Consider the following 13,991-nt stretch of genomic DNA (forward strand, 5'->3'; position numbering starts at 1 on the left):
TTTTAGTTAATTTGGATAAGGTTTTGTCAGTCTTACTGATTTTTTAAAAAGGACCAACTTTCTGTTTCATTGATTCTTTTATTGTTTTTGCTATTGTTTTCCTTGATTTCAGCCCTGAGTTTATTTCTTGCCATCTACCTATATGGATTTTTTTTTGGTGTTATATAAATTTCAGGTATGCTATTACTATTATGAGAGTGCTCCTATTTTCTTTAAATATAGGTACTCAGTGCTATGAACTTGCCTCTTGGAACCACCTTCATTGTGTCCCATATTTAGGTATGTTGTGGATTCAGTTTCTTTCACTTGTAGAGTCTTTAATTTCTTTCTTAATTTCTGTTCTGACCCACTTTTTATTCAGTAGTGAGTTATTTTGTTTCCATGAGTTTGCAAGAGTTCTCTTGATTCTGTTGTTGATATCCAGCTTTTATTGGTGGTGATCAGATAGGATACAAGGTGTTCTTTCAATTTTTTTTTGTATCTGTTGAAATTTGTTTTGTGTTCAGGTATGCGGTCAGTTTTGGAGAAAGTTCCATGAGGTGCTGAGAAGAAGGTAAATTCTTTTCTATTTGGGGAAATGTTCTGTAAATATCTGTTAGGTCCATTTGGTTTATCATGTCAGTTAGCTTTGGATTGAAGTTTGTTTACAGATACTCAAATTACTATGCCAGCTTGCTTCTTAGGTCTATTTGCTTGACATATCTGTTTGCATCCTTTTGGCTCATGGGATGTCTATCATTGACATTAGGGTGTATTTCCTGCATGCAGAAGAAGGATTGGTCCAGTGTTTGCATTCATTCTGTTAGTTCTTTTATTGGGGAATTGAGACCATTGATTTTTGAGAGATATCAATGGAAAGTGTTTGTTGATCGCTATTATGTTGTTGTTGTTGTTGTGGTGGTGATGGTGGTGGTGGTGGTGGTGGTGGTGTGTGTCTGTGTGTGTGTGGTGTGTGTGTGTGTGTGTGTGTGTGTGTGTGTGTGTGTTTAACTTCTTTACCTTGGGGTTTTCCTTCTAGCTCCTTCCGTAGGGCTGGATTTATATATAGATATTGCTTAAATTTGGTTTTATCATGAAATACCTTATTTTCTCCACCTACTGTAGTATTTTAAGAGTTTGTAGAATATCTGTCCATGCCCTTCTGGCTTTTCGAGTCTCCATTGAAAAGTCAGGTGTTATTTTAATAGGTCTGGCTTTGTGTATTATTTGTTCTTTTCCCCTTCCAGCTTTTAATGTTGTTTCTTTGTTTTGTATGTTTAAGGTTTGATTATTATTTCTCAAGAGGACTTTCTTTCCTAGTCCAGTCTATTCATTCTTTTGTATGCTTCTTGCACTTTGATAGACATTTCCTTATTTATTTTTTCTATGAATTTGTCAAAAGTATTTTCTGTGCCTTTGACCTAGATAACCTAGATTTCTTTTTCTCCTCTATTCCTATTATTCTTAGATTAGGTCTTTTCATAATGCCAGGATTCTTTTTAAGATTTAACATTTTCATTGACTGAGGTATTCATATCTCGTATCTTGTCTTCAATGTCTGAGATTCTCTCGTCCATCTCTTCATTCTGTTGGTGAAGCTTGCCTCTGAGGTTCCTGTTTAAGTTCCTAAATTTTTGTTTTCCAGGTTTCCCTCATTTTGACTTTCTTATTGAGTCTATTTGTACTTTCGGGTCTTAACTACATAATCATTTCCTTCCCTTTGTTTTCACAGATTTCTTAAGGGAGTTACTCATTTTCTCTTTAAGAAACCCCCATCAGAGTCACCACCGGGTCCCCTGTATATGTTTATAGCTATTAGTGTTTTATTGTGACTCCTGACTATGAGGATGCATGGGTACCTGGCTCTTTGCCTGCTCTTTGAACTCTTTTCTTCCTGTTGTCCAACCTCAGTAGGAAAGTTTTTGCTTCACCTTATTAGATTTCATTTGTGATGTTTAATTGTTATCTCTTAGAAACCTGTTCTTTCCTAATGAGAGGCAGAATGGTAGTTAATCAGGAGGAACTGGGAGGGATGGAGGGAGAGGAAACTATAATCAGAATATATTATATGAGAAAATAATCTATTTTCAATTAAAAAAGAACCCATAGCATATTCACAAAATCTATTTCATGGTCTTTTTCTTGAGCTTCAGAATGTTGGAATACCCAGGGCCTGCTGTGATAGGTTTGCTGGGCCCTTGTGGAGACTAATATTATCTTGTTATTGATTGTGGTTTTATGCTGGCATCTAGGCACCTGGGTTTGGGAAGATCACAGTCAACACCATACACACCTGAGCATCCTCCAGAGCTCAGAAACTTCACTTTTCCTCTGGAACTGACTTAGATGCTGGTATTGTTTGGGTCTAGAAAACCAAAACAACCCAAGCAATCACAAGAGTCCAGCAAAGCATGATCTTTATTTGAATTAGGCAGCAAAAGCTGACCAGTCAAGAGCTGTGCCTTTGAACATTCATCTTAACAACTATTTAAACAGATGACACAATTTTATTATACGCAGGCCATTACTGATTGATCAGGGCAGCAGAATAGACTTGAGCACTGAACTGTAACCCTGAAGGGAAATTGAGGAAGAGCAAAATAGAATGTAGCATTGTCTAATCGTATTTTGACACAGGGGGTTGAACAAGGAAGCAAATGTTGATGACAGGGCCTTATCTGGGTCACCTGGTTTCAAGGTCCTTAACGCATAGCTTTGATGGTCAGGTCTCCTCCTGAACTTCTGGCCCAGAGCTCAGAGTGAGAAAGGAACAAAGCAGTAGTTAATTAAGTCATGACAGGCAATGCATTTACAACTTGTGGACCTTAGGTTAGATAACAGCGACTTCAGCGACTTTCCTCTTTACTTCCTTTCCTGGTTAACAGATGAAGCTCAAAACACCTGAAGAAGCAGGATAGGAGTTGTTTCTGGGGCCTGGGAACATGAACTCAGTTTTGACCTTGCTAGCAAAATGGAAGTTGTTCCTGAGATGGCTGGACTCAGGCAACTGTCTCCTAGCAATATCTGATCTTGTCTTTGTTGGGCGGGTGTTTTGGTCCTTGGTTTCTGTTGTCATCTCTTATTCTCAGGAGAGCTGATAGGTGTAGTTACTGGATAGAGTGAATTTCTACATATCGGGAGCTGATGTGTAGGAATGGGGATGGGCTGGGATGGTGCTGAGGGGTTCACAGGAAGGAGGAAATCAGGGTGTTTCCTCAGGATCTGCTTAGTTCCCTAGGAATGGGGGCAGAAAGTGAGAAGAGGCTAGAGATGACCTGCTCCAGACCTGCTGATGAGCCTGAAGATTGGACTGGGGATGGAGGGAGAGGTGCAGAGCTGCACATAGCTAGCTTCTTCCCTGCTTCGCAGGCTAGAGGGGCATGAGGGTTCCGAGGGAATGAATGCCTGCTGGAGGTGGGTGGGATAGAGCAACGAGGGACGAGGTGAAGAGCTATGTGATCCGCTAGAGAGGGAGAAGGGAAAAGGGAGAATTCAGCAGGAGGCCCGCCATAGAGCTGTGGCTAAGACTGGGGGAATGGTCTTGGAGGAGCTGGAGTGGTCAAGATCTGCAGGTAGCTTCCTTGCTTCCCTGACAGGTGGAGTCAATAGTGCCTAACTTGAAGCCTACCTTCACGCTCAAGCAACTGCTCACGAAAGACTTCACCATTGAGTTATTTAAATTGAGATCAACGTGAGATGCAATTATTTCATTTGCTTATAAAGATTTTGACATCTTCGCTTTTAGAACATACTTGACCTGTTGAAGAAACGGTTTAGTGGATCTGCAAAGGTTTCAAGTGCTGCATTTGTTTGTTTGTTTGTTTGTTTGTTTGTTTGTTTCTTTCTTTCTTTCTTTTATGGCTTCTCTGCAAACCAAAAGTTAGACCAAAACTCTCAATTCCATCCAACTTTAATGTTTATTAGTGAGGAACATTTCATAAGCAGTGAAATGTATGATTTAGTGCAATACATCATGTGGCAGATGACGTCTGGTATCTCACTTCTGAGACTTTTTAAATTGATAAGTGAGTTCAGATGAGGTAGCCTTATCCCTCCATTGTGAGGGTCCCCAGCACCCCTCCCCCCATAGTTTTAGCATCTGCTGATGCTCATTATCTCAATTGATGATTTCACTAACAGTTACAGTGTTACTTCTAATTTTATCCATTTTTCTACATTTAGTAGCAATCATTCCTTTTTAAGGAAAATATTCTTGTTGACTTTGGGATTTTTAAAGTTTTCATCAAAACTCTTCTTGGTCATACAGAAGAGCAAAATAATTGCAAATGCCTTATTTCTGTTCTCTCTGAAGTTATAGGAGCAATGCCAAATGACAAACTAGTATCAAAAATATTCCTGCTAGTCAGATTGCAGAACCTAACAAATGCTTACTCCAAAGGGCCAAGGTTTCTTGGAAAAGAGGACCAATTCCAAGCCTTTGTTTGAAAACAGGCAAGAAGAGCCCTAGAAACCTTGTGGTGCCCATAAGCAAGAATTTCCCAAAACTAATGGGGCTATATCAAAAGGTTTCCTCTAGGGCAAGTCTGAAGGATCTTTAGGTAGTACAAGGCCAAACCATTTCAGCACTAAAAATAAAAGTGACTAATTTTAAATTTAAAATGAATCTTTAAGTGCTATAGACAACAGTAGTAACAACGAATGAAAAGACAGAGGACTGGAAAGCCATCAGCCGGAAGAAAGCCACATTGTAGCCTCAGAGAGAAGAAGGGCACAAATAGCTTGCTACAAAACCACCAACCAAAGAGTACACAGGGAGGGATCCATGTCTCCAGCCCCGCATATGTAGCAGAGGATGGCATTGTCTGACATCAATAGGAGAATCCCTTGGTCCTGGGAAGGCTTGTTTCCTCAATGTAGGGGAATGCCAGGGCGTTGAGGTGGGAATGGGTGGGGGGGAGGGGGAGCATCCTCATAGAAGCAGGGGGAAGGAGCATGGGAGAGGGGAGGACAGGAAAGGGGATAAAATTTGAAAAGGAAATACATAAAATATCCAAAAACAACCCTCCACAAATAACAACAACAATGACAACAACAACAACAACACCTGTGCCAGAGTAAATCCCAGCATGGAGGAGGGAATAGGACACACAATCCCACCCCTGACTGTAGGATGATAGGCAACTGTTAGCTACTGGGAAAGAAAGGGCTGGTTTTCTCTAAGGGCGAATCCCTTAGTAAGTGGACCATGGTCTAGTGGGTGATTATATAATCAAGACTATTTTGCACAGCAAAAATTTGTCTTGAATGTTTTTTTAAAGGACACATACTTGGGTGGATGAGGAGTGGGGGGATTAGATCTGGGAAGAGTTTGGAGTACGTGTTGAATTAAAAAAAATCCGTAATTGCAAGAACAGTTATTATTTGAAAAGGATTATATGGCCACCATCAGAAGAGTATGCTGATGAAAGAAGAGTGGCTGAGTGGCTCTGAGAATAGAAACAAGTTTGAGGGTCATGCGAAATGCTGCTTGGACACAGAAGAAAAAGCTAGCCTTTGACCTCCTCCAGTGCTTATCTCTGATAGGGAAGACTGTTGAAATTAGACCACCAGGCAGAATGTTCATGAAGGGGAAAACAGACGATACCTCTGAAGAGTACAAGAAGAGCAACTGGGCAAAGAAAATACCCACACTGAACCTCAGGCATTACTTGGAGTTAGTGGTTGTCCTACCCTAAGGTAACTCAAATATAGCTGCAACCCGATGGACCCAAAGACAGCTGTGGTCATTCCTGACCCAGGACTAGGACAGGCTTAAGCAGGCATGAGGGAAGGAACATTAAGTCTAATAGGAAGAGACAAGAGATGATAGGCTGAAAGTTGACCAGCCTTGACCCAAAGAGGAGAGCGCTCAAATGTCTCTTGAGTGATGTTCATTTAGTTATGTATGGGATCATTGCTTTTCCTAGTTCCCAGATGCTAGTTTAGAGAGATGAGAGCCACGAATTAAAAAGTATGATAAGGAGGTAAACATCAATGAATGAGAAACCACAGCTATTATGTTAGGTGGATGACTTATGGTGGGCTGCTGAGAGATACACACCATAGAGAAAGAAGTGCTGTGACAGCTAAAATGCGATCTTGTGCTATACTGAAGCTATAAGGGAGAAAGATGTCATGAACACCAGGAATTAAAAACCACAGTAACATATACATAGGCAGGCAGGAGTTATCAATGGAGAATCACCCTCACGTATCCAGCATTGGGAAGATGGCCTCAGAGCAGACTGTCACACAACCCAAGGGTTTTGCAAATGCCCCGCTCCCTGTGAATTGACTAAATGAATTCTGTTAATAGGCATAGTACCATGAATGCTGTGGACCGTGGACTATGTTTTTAAGCATAAATGTATAGAGAAAGCTACTATTCATGATAGGGCTGAAGTGTGAAGACCTATAAGAGAGTATCTGCAAATACTTAACAAGATGGTAGCATTCTTTCTATACCCTACTTGTGATAGTAAAATCAGGACAACCTTCCTGGAGAAAACATCTAACGGCATGTTAAAGGTCCTTAGCATCTACTTGGATTTTCATGTAATAACCGTATCTTTGAAAAAAGACTATTAAATAGAAATGTTTTGGAATATGTAAGAATGTATATACAACGTCTATCAAAGCATTAAATAATTTAGGGAGAAATTGAAAACAATGGAAATTTGTAAAAGTGAGGGAATGGTCACCCATCTGAATGGTCTGTAGGAATTCATGAAGGGATGGAAGGATCAGAACGTGTTCAGCATCGTGGTAAACTTTTATTACTTGTGATTAAGTTAGGAAGTAGGGACTAAAGTGTATGTGTAGAAAAAGAACACCTGAAGCAAGGAAATACAGCAAATTCATCTGTAATCAGTCACTATACATCGTTTACCTAAGTTTTTTGAAAGAACAATTTATACACAATGAAATCTGGTGGTTTGGGAATATAGCTGGATGGGATTTGATAAGTGTTTATGTTCGTGTGACTGCATGCCACATTAAGAGAAAAGCTGTTTCCTTCATCTCGTTTATACTCCCTTCTTCCAATATTCTGATCCTGAGAGCAAAACAAAAACAACAAAAAACAAGCCCCACAGCCTGCTTCCTATTGATCTGTAGTTTGGCCTTTCCTACCATTTCATGCACACAGAATCTTACTCTCTGTAGGTAGCTTTGTGCTAGAGTAATGTTTCTAAGTGCCGCCTGTGATATCAGGTGTATCAATCGCATGCCCCTTTGTTGCCAATGGCATTCCCTTATACAGACACAGGACGATTTGGTCCTCCATTCACTGGCTATGAATGTTTCAAGTTTCTAACTGTCATGAATGAAACCTCATTACGGTGCAGGTCTGTGCAGTCACACGTGTCCCTTCTCTTGGGTAAATGAGTAAACGGGAGCTCTTAGGGGCTGGAGGGATAGCTCAATGGTTAGAGTGCTTACTGGTCTTGCAGAGGTCTCTGCTTTAATTTTCAACACCCACATATTTAGCTCCAGAGAATCTGACCCCTTCTTCTGGCCTCCCAGTGTCTCAGGGATACACACAGTACACATATACAAATATATAAGCAAAACACTTATATATAAAATAAAAACAATAAACACTCAGATATAAAACAAAACAAAATGGAGTTATTTGATTACTCATTGGCTTTATAAGGCATTTCCAAAATCAGTTTCACAGCAGATGTACTGTTGTTAGTGCTTCTGTATTAGAGTTCTTCTCTGTCCTGACAGGTGACACGGTTACTCTTGTTATATAACCACTGCAGTGGGTTCTGAGTGGTACCCAGTGTGCACTGAATTTACGTTTCCTTAGTGACTAGCAATGCTAGGTATCTTTCTATGTACTTATTTGCAATACACTTGTCATCACTGAGACAAGTCTACTCAAACCCCTCCCCTCCCCCACTCATATTTGTGGGACTGTCTTTTTATTCTTGAGATATCCTGAACACTATTCATTGGGTAAATATTTTTAAACATTTCCCCAAACTATGATGTTTCTGTCCCCCTCTAGATGTGTCATCTTAAGAGTAAAACATGTTTCGTGTTCCCCTTGCCAAGTTGTTTCTCTTTTATAGTCTGCATTGTTTGTATCCCGTTTCAGAAATCTTTGTCAAATTGCCTAGATTTCTGCTCTATCTTCTTCTAACAATTCATTATTTTAGCTCTGAAATTTATAATTCATTTTAATTTTTTTAATATGAAAAGTGAGATAAGAGGGTTTTGGTTTGCTTTTGGATGCTTTTAAATCACACAGAGGAAATTCTCTTCTATTTCTGAGAATATTTTAATCATGCATGGGTATTGAACTTTCTAAATTTTTTAATGCTTCAACTATTGAAACGAACTTATCTGGCTTTTCTTTTTTGTCAATTATCATGATAAATTATTTTGATTAATTTTTGAGAGTTAAGGCAACTTTACATTCTTGGCCTAAGCTGTGTTTGTCAGTGTATATTTTTATATTTTGAGAATTTTGACTACTAAGTGGTTACTAAGGATGAATGCAAGCTATTGATAATACAGTTTTTTGGTTTTTTTTTTATGTTGTATCTGTCTTGGGTCTAGGGTGATATTTACCTCTTCAACTGCACTGGAACACATTTCCTCTGGTAGTTTTATAATGGCTTCTCTAGAATTGACACCATTTCTCAGTGAATTTTGGTGCAACTCAGCCATGAAATCCTCAGATTGGAGTTTTGTTTCATGGAGGATTTTAATTTTAAATACAGTTTCTCTCACAGATTAAAAAAAAAAAGCTATTTAATTCATCCTTTGGTTCTCATGTTACAGGTAGAAAATTTTCCAATTTCTTAATTTCTTCTGTTTTATCCAAGTCATTGAATGTATAGGTTTAAAGCTACCTTGCTATTTCCTTCCCTTTCCAGCCTGCAGGAGTTAATGACTTCCCCCTCTATGTTCTCATGGCCAACTTTGCCTCTTTTCCCTTCTTGCCTTATCAGTTTGGCTACAGGCTTATCAGCTTTACTCTGCTCATTGTTTCGAAATCTATTTTGTTATTTCCTATTTTATAGTTTTTGATCTTTTGTTTTTTTTCTCTCCCTCAACTTCCTTTGTATTTCTTTGAATTATTTCAATCATAAAAAGCCAATAAATCAAGCTGACTATGACATTTGAGATACCATTCAGTCATTTTCCTTTTCAGGTGCTACCATGGGGAATCTGGGCTTGAACAGACGATCAGAGACTCCCTTGGTCTCCCAGGACTACTACCAGGAACAGAATTGATAAGGTGCTATTTGTTTTTCTTTACAAAAAAAAAAAAAACTTCTTATGGAGTAGTAATATATTCAAGAGAATATATTACTTTCTCACATTAGTTTTATATTTGAATATTTTTGGTATGGCTCTTAAAATAGTATGCTTTGCTTTTCTCAGCAAAAGGAAAAAAAGGATAATGGAATAATATCCATTAACAACCTCTTATGGCTATCTTGATAAAAACTGTAAGAGGCCCTGAGAAAAACACCTGTGAAGTGCAGTCACCAGAGTACTAAGTAGGAATTCGTCACGAATATCAGCATATTGTCCCTGAGAGTCCCCTGTTAACTTAAGCAGGATGGTACTTCATAACGGCAATGGTGTTATCCTCATCAAAGCAACACAAGGATGTCTGCTGTGTACTGCACTGGGTTACCAAAGTGACACTGTTTTCAAAGAGGTCACTGTTGCAGTGGGTCTAAGGTCATCATGGTGTGAATGTCAAGTGATGCCTAGCTTTTGCAAACATGGCCCTAGCTGGTTTTAGGGAAATCTTCAGAGCTTTGTGGGGAGGAGGCTTGCTGAAGGAAGTGGGCTCTTGGGAGAGTAGGCACTAATGATATTGGGCTAGTCCTTATTCTAGCCCATGTTCAGTGCTCCCTGGTTGACTGTTGATGTGTAAACAGTCTGTAACCACAAGCTCATGCCACCAAAGGTCCCAAGTGCTTTGAAGGCAAGGGGGTGATAGAAACACAATAGCGTTCCAGAAGACTCGTTGTCAGGGGGTTTAGAGATAGGGACAAGGAGGAAGTTGAATAGTGAGCCATCTAAGCCAATGGGGACCCTGAGAATGGAAACAAACAAACAAAAACCAGTTTCAATCACTTTTCCAAGTGACTTTGAAAGGTATGATGATTTCAATTCACTGTTACCCGATAAAGTTTTAATTGTCTTAAAAAGATAAATGTTTGTATGTGTATTTAAAGAACACGAAGAAGAACAAAGATGATCTAAGTCTACACTAAGACTAAGTAATTGAGACTAAAAGAGAGAATAAGAATAAGGAGACCCAGAGAGCAAATAACACTTAAATTCCGGAGTTGAGTTTGCGGAGAGGGAAGCTTCCAGGTAGAGCTGTCCAGCAGGGCACTGGACTCCAGCCCACTGCTGGAATTTAGGAGGACTGTAAAAGGGATGTCTAACTAGGCGTGAAGGACAAGAATCTGGAATTCCCTGTTTTAGCTGGCCCTACCTAGAATCTATCTCTAACACTTCTGTCATCGACGAGAAAAAGCAATGAAAACTCTTGGGAAACAGCCCTACAAACCAAAGTTTTACAATGGCTGTAGTGACAACTTACATTGGGTAAATCCTTGTCTGTGAAAGAATCAGATTTATTGAGTGTTTGTGCTTGTTTCTTGTATGCAGCCTCCTGTAACAAAACTGAGAAACTAGAGAGATAAAGGAGAGGAGTCTTAGAGGTCACAGAAATGGAAAGAACATTCAAGATCGAATCAGGGACTGGGGCAATGACTGGGTGGATAAAGTCCTTGCTGTTCAAATGTGAGGGGTGGAGTTCAGATTCCCAGAGGCCATGTGGAATAATGGAAGATGTGATGGCTGCCTGTGATTCCAGTGCTTGGGAAGCTGAGGAGGGAATGCCATGGTTACTGTCTAGCTTGTCTATCCTATAGGTGAACTCTGGGTTCAAGTGAGAGACCATGCCTCAGTAAGTGGAGTGGACAGTGGAGGATGAAGACACCTCATATTAACCTCTGACCTCCACATGCTCAAGCATACATGTGCATGCGAATCCTCACACAGGTATGCCCATACATAAGTAGTGAACACACACACACACACACACACACACACACACACACACACACAGAGAGACAGACATACACATACATACATACATACAGATACACACACACACACAGAGAGAGAGAGAGAGAGAGAGAGAGAGAGAGAGAGAGAGAGAGAGAGAGAGAGAGAGAGAGAAGGAGGGAGGACATGAAGAGTTTGCAAAGAGAGAACTACGCTCTTGCTATTCTGTTGTCTTCACAGATTCTGTTTAAAGCCATGACGAATGGCGGGGCCTTTCAGGCTCAGGTCTGAATGTGATATTAGTTTGTCATTGCATTTATCAAGGACGATAGCTTAAGCACAGTTCAGATCCTGGCCCTGTGTCTACTCTGCAGAGGGAGTAGACATGAACAAACTTGGGCTCCTTTTAGTACTTTAACTGCAAGAAACGTTTCTTATAGTCTAAAAAATGAGCAGTTCCCTCCAGAGAACACTAAAGGTCCATCTATGTAGCCTATTTTAAGCTATTTACATGACTTAAGCTTCTTCCCTTTTCTAGATTAGCATTTCTCAGTCTTGATTTCCGCCCTGAAGGATAAAAAAGTCTTTATTTTGGGTAGGTTCTAAAGAAAATCTGCTCATCTATTTCTGAGTTGCTAGAGTGAAGAAAATCAATGTTTTATGGTACTAAAAGAGTTTTAAGTTCTTTGATGCCTTGAACATATACGTAATTAAAAACTCTCTTTTCATGGAAGTTCTATTTCCACATGCTTTAAGCCCTGGGCAGGGCAGGGGATGTGTTGTAGAAATTTTTAATCCCAATCTGGGGTTTCTACCCTACCTTGATCTTCAGTTCCCAGTAAAAGACACACAACTTTTATTATTTACAATAAGCCTTAAACAGCACAGATATCTACTCTCTGTGTTGTTAGAATTTACTTTCCTATTGATATCCCCAAGTTAGTACTTACTATGTTTCATGTGGGCTGCTCTTAATTCCACTTGGCCAGCCCTCAGGCCATGTTTTCATGACTCATGTGCCCCATGTGGCTTCTCCTCCATTTATCTTTTCTTCCCCTTGGATTATTGGTACTATGCAGTTTGATAATGATCTTATTTCTGTTATGAGTTATCACTGTGAACAAAATTCCCAGAAATAAATTACACCTTCACTTGAATCTTCTTGACTAACTGATTAGAACTTCAATGACTGTGGAGAGGTTTGAATGTTGCAGATCCAGAGCCTAATTACTATTTATCTCGAACTATCATTAGCCTCCTAGATAGTTGCCTACATCTCTGCCTACATCTGTGCTGGACCTAACACCCTTTGTTGTATTACTTAAGAAAACTCTAGTTTCCAATAACCAAAAGTCTAAGAAAACCACCAGATAGCATCTGAGGCCTATAGTGGGAGTTTATCTGCTTTACTTTAATCCACTCATTTAATGTTTCCATCAATATATTTAAAAGGTGCCTTGATTTATGGCTTCTTTTGTTCTGTTACTAGGAAAACTCCACCAAGCTGTTGACATGTTGGAACACAGAATTAAGGGAAATGTAAATCTTTGTTCAGAACCACAGCCCTTCACAGTTTTCTCTAGAACAATCAATCTTTTATCCACTTTGAGATGAGAATTATCCTTTCATGTCAGTACCAACTGAAGCAAATAAATTCACAGCCTGAAAATTTCACAAGTGAGAACCTTTGACACCACTTAGCTGAGTCATCAGCTCAAGCATCGTGAGATGGTGACCAAAGAATTGAGGCCTCAGAGATCCTCTGGGAGTCTCTTTTCTAAGTCATACAGGCTGCTGGAAGAACTTAGTTGGTGCTCATGTGACTGTGGCTGCTCTTTTGGTGACTGCTCCTGGGACAGCCCTTCTGAACAGCAGAAGGTCCATGACATGGTCATCAGCTTTACTTGCTCCAACATAATGCAGAAAAAGCTTTGTGTTGAGGGCTTACCTGACTATCTAAGGCAGGCTTATCAACCTTTGGGTTGAGAGCCCTTTGAGGGGTTGGATGACCTTTCAAACGGGTTGCCTAAGACCATCAGAAAACATAGATATTTACATTATAATTCATATGAATAGCAAAATTACAGCTATGAAGTAGCAACAAAAATAATTTTATGGTTAGGGTCCCCACAATATGATACGAAGAACTATATTAAAGGGTCACAGCCCAATGGAACAGAATTGAAGACCCAGAAATGAACCCACACACCTATGGGCACTTGATTTTTGACAAAGGAGCCAAAACCATCCAATGGAAAAAAGATAGCATTTTCAGCAAATGCTGCTGGTTCAACTGGAGGTCAACATGTAGAAGAATGCAGATCGATCCATGCTTATCACCCTGTACAAAGCTTAAGTCCAAGTGGATCAAGGACCTCCACATCAAACCAGATACACTCAAACTAATAGAAGAAAAACTAGGGAATCATCTGGAACACATGGGCACTGGAAAAAATTTCCTGAACAAAACACCAATGGCTTATGCTCTAAGATCAAGAATCGACAAATGGGATCTCATAAAACTGCAAACCTTCTGTAAGGCAAAGGACACTGTGGTTAGGACAAAACGGCAACCAACAGATTGGGAAAAGAGCTTTACCAATCCTACAATAGATAGAGGCCTTATATCCAAAATATACAAAGAACTCAAGAAGTTAGACTGCAGGGAGACAAATAACCCTATTAAAAATGGGGTTCATCTTGAGTTTCATTTGTTCTAGGCATCTAGGGTAATTCAAGCATTTGGGCTAATAGCCACTTATCAATGACTGCATACCATGTGTGTTTTTCTGTGATTGGGTTACCTCACTCAGGATGATCAGAGAAAGAACTGGAAGAGCTTGAAGGGGCTCGAGACCCCATATGTACAAGAATGCCAAGCAACCAGAGCTTCCAGGGACTAAGCCACTACCTAAAGACTATACATGGACTGACCCTGGACTCTGACCTCATAGGTA

The 13,991-nt window shown here is 39.8% G+C and overlaps 1 long non-coding RNA gene across 4 annotated transcripts in view; it reads left to right on the forward strand.

Annotated features, from left to right (window-relative positions):
* Positions 1-13,991, forward strand: part of LOC148001735 (uncharacterized) — a 226,300-nt gene that overhangs the window by 120,401 nt on the left and 91,908 nt on the right. For 2 of the 4 annotated variants that reach the window (XR_015635579.1, XR_015635578.1), the window contains exon 2: positions 9,149-9,235. The exons of the other annotated variants lie outside the window; for them this stretch is intronic. This is a non-coding gene — a long non-coding RNA (uncharacterized LOC148001735). The remainder of the gene's footprint in view (positions 1-9,148; positions 9,236-13,991) is intronic. 4 annotated transcript variants of the gene reach the window in all.

Source organism: Rattus norvegicus, chromosome 13 (genome assembly GCF_021556685.1).
Source record: "Rattus norvegicus strain SHRSP/BbbUtx chromosome 13, alternate assembly SHRSP_T2T, whole genome shotgun sequence".
Classification (NCBI taxonomy): Eukaryota; Metazoa; Chordata; class Mammalia; order Rodentia; family Muridae; genus Rattus; species Rattus norvegicus.